Below are 3,111 nucleotides of genomic sequence, written 5' to 3' on the forward strand. Positions count from 1 at the left end.
CCATGATCTTGCTGAATACTGAATAAAGTGCTAAGTGGCCTTCTTATGTTCTCTCTGATGTTTGGGCCTTTTTAGGGTTGTATGGCAGCTTTGAAGAGACACTGAAGATGTACTAAAGTCGAAATGATTCTCATTGACTCATGCTTCAGTGAATCAATGAGTGAGGTAAACAGTGATATGTTGTCAACAGTGAAACAATGTAAACAATGCAGTGATATAAACAGTGCACTTACGCAAAACAATACAGTAATATAATGGGGATATTGATGTAAGGACTGCATTGTGACATAAACAACACAGTGATATAAACAGCATCATGATGTAAGTGCAGAAATGATTTCAATAGTGCAATGGTGTAAACAGGGAAAAAAAACACCATCATCAGAAATAACACGTGAACTTGAAATTTTCAAGCACCTGCACTTACACATGTAAATAAAAAGGATTCCTCAGCACACACAGCATTAGCTTACTAATCTGAAGGGATTTAACAATATAAACTGACAGTCTGTCGAATCTACTGCCAATACATCTATCTGTATATTCCTTCTATCGTTCTGCTAATCTCAAGAGGCTTCTAGTCTGGCAATGTTTCAAATGTAAAATTTTCTTTCTCTCCTGGACTCCCTAACTCTCTGAACTAACTCTGTGAACCCTGTGAGAAATATGCAGCTTCCAAAAGAAATGGTTTCTTCGGCATATTTACTTTGCTCCACTCTGCCATGCCTTCAGCTGCCAAGGTGCTAAGCTCTGGAATTCCTTCCCTGAGCCTTTGTGCTTCTCGAACACGCCCTCAAGAAACTTTTTAAAACCTCACTTTTTGAAGTTGTCCTTAACACACCTTCACCTGTCATCAAATGTTATTTGATAATCCTTCTGTGAAATACATTAGGATGTTTTACCATGCTAAGGGTGCTATATAAATAGAAGTTAATATTGCCTTACACATTCGTTATCTGGCATATGCAAGCACAGCACTTAAATATACGTGCAACAAAGCTGCACCTGCATGCATATGTTAAAGAGCTGTCAGAAAAACGGAGCAACTCCAATCAACTCACCCCCAAAGCTTTCAATACCGGCACATGTCTCTCACAGGCACAAAAAGCATGCAACACCAAACCAAGATTAATTTGGCCTTATCTGTTTTATGCATGTTTCCAGCAAGAAATCCAATTAAATTATATAATATTTCCTTTTCAGAACTGAATTTCCACAACTGGCATCGTGCAAGCATTGAGCCTTGTGTCAGATCATTTCAGTTCTTCTCTGCTATTTTCCCTCAATGCCATGTGACATTTTATTGGACTTGTTTTTGCCTCCATGTCAAGCACCTACCCAACACAGCCAAGATATTAATGAAATGATTGCAATCATGTTCCAGTGACATATTTCCAGCATTTAAAACTGAGAGTTAAGTGTTCAGTCCCTGTCTAATCACAATCGCAGTGATTGTAACAAGGTCAGCCAGGTGGACATCGTAGCATATGAGTTCACTGATTGGTGCTCTTAATCTGGTCCAATCAGAGAGCCCTGGCTGACAGATAAGGACAGGTGTTTAGCTTTTCCGAGCCCTGCGCCGAGGAGCCTGCCGAGATGAATGACACTGTGACCATCAGAACCAGAAAGTTCATGACAAATCGCTTGCTTCAATGCAAGCAAATGGTTGTCGATGTTCTCCGTCCTGGCAAACCCACAGTTCCTAAGACAGAAATTAGGGAAAAACTAGCAAAAATGTACAAAACAACACCAGATGTCGTGTTTGTCTTTGGCTTCAGGACACAATTTGGTGTGGTAAGACAACAAGTTTTTCCATGGTCTACGATTCCTTAGATTACACTAAGAAGAATGAACCTAAACACAGGCTGGCAAGGCACGGTCTGTTGGAGAGAAAAAAGGTTTCCAGGAAGCAACGAACAGAATGAAGAAAGTTAGGGGCACAGCTAAAGCTAACGTTGGTACTGGCAAAAAGTAACATGGGAAAGACATTGAAGGCTCCTTGACATGTTAAGTTATCCATGGATCGTCACCTGTAATTATTTCACACCCAAATAAATTCTCTTTTTAAAACAAAAAAAAGGACAGGTGTTCAGGCCTCCTGTTCACTCTGAGAGCTGGTTCTGAGGGAACCGGATCAGTGTCAAGGAGTCCCCACGTGTAAATAAAGGGTGACTTGGTGATGGGACACCAGTCTCTGTGGAATTATTTCAGCAGTTCCCCCCAAAAAGAGTTAACTGATACCATTTGATACGTTCTGCCCATCAGAATATAAAAGATTGCTCTTGGGTTGCATTCAAGTATAACAATCTTCAGTAAGTGGTGTTGCCTGACAACCTATCAGCTCCCGTATCTAAAGAATATGGTTGGGCTGGTCTCTTACCAGAGAGAGAGAATTTTTGCTGGTTTAACCTGAGGATCACCACACCTCAGGTGAGGGGAGGAGTTAAGAAGAAGAGTTTGAGAGGATACAGCAAAGATTTACCAGGATGCTGCTTGGTTTTGAGGATATTAGTTATGAGGAAAGATTGAACAAACTTGGTTTGTTTTCCCTTGAATGTCAGAGGCTGAGAGGCAACCTGATGGAGATTGATAAAATAGTGAGAAGCATGGATAGAATGTATAGTCAGAATCATTTTCCCAGAGAACAAATATTGATTACTAAGGTTTACGGAAAAAGCTGGGAAGGTTAAAGGAAATGTGAGAGGCAAACTTTTTTTTTACATGGCGGGGGGTAATTGTCTGGAATGTGCTACCATTGGAGGTAGTAGAAGTGGATACAATAGCAACGTTTAAGAGGTATCTTGACAGATACATGAATAGGCAGGGAATGTAAGGATGTGGACTCCATAGAGGCAAAACGTTTTTAGTTTGGAATGGTGTCATGTTTCGATGCAGTCTTCGTGGGTCAAAGAGCCAATCCCTGTGCTGTACTGTTCTTTGTTCATCATAGCAAACTCAACCACTGGGGAATTGAACCCACACTGTTAGCATCCCACTGCAAAATAAACTAACTGTCCAGCCAACTGAGACAATCAGATCCCAACTGAAGACAAGTTTGCAGCAATCAGACAAAATGATCTTGCCTGCAATTGATTTGATTTTAAAACAGGA

The 3,111-nt window shown here is 40.6% G+C and overlaps 1 pseudogene; it reads left to right on the top strand.

Moving 5' to 3' along the window:
* Positions 1-1,565: 1,565 nt before the first annotated feature.
* LOC132817986 (small ribosomal subunit protein eS24-like) lies at positions 1,566-2,079 on the top strand (annotated as a pseudogene).
* Positions 2,080-3,111: the final 1,032 nt, after the last annotated feature.

Source organism: Hemiscyllium ocellatum, chromosome 8 (genome assembly GCF_020745735.1).
Source record: "Hemiscyllium ocellatum isolate sHemOce1 chromosome 8, sHemOce1.pat.X.cur, whole genome shotgun sequence".
In the NCBI taxonomy this organism is placed as follows: domain Eukaryota; kingdom Metazoa; phylum Chordata; class Chondrichthyes; order Orectolobiformes; family Hemiscylliidae; genus Hemiscyllium; species Hemiscyllium ocellatum.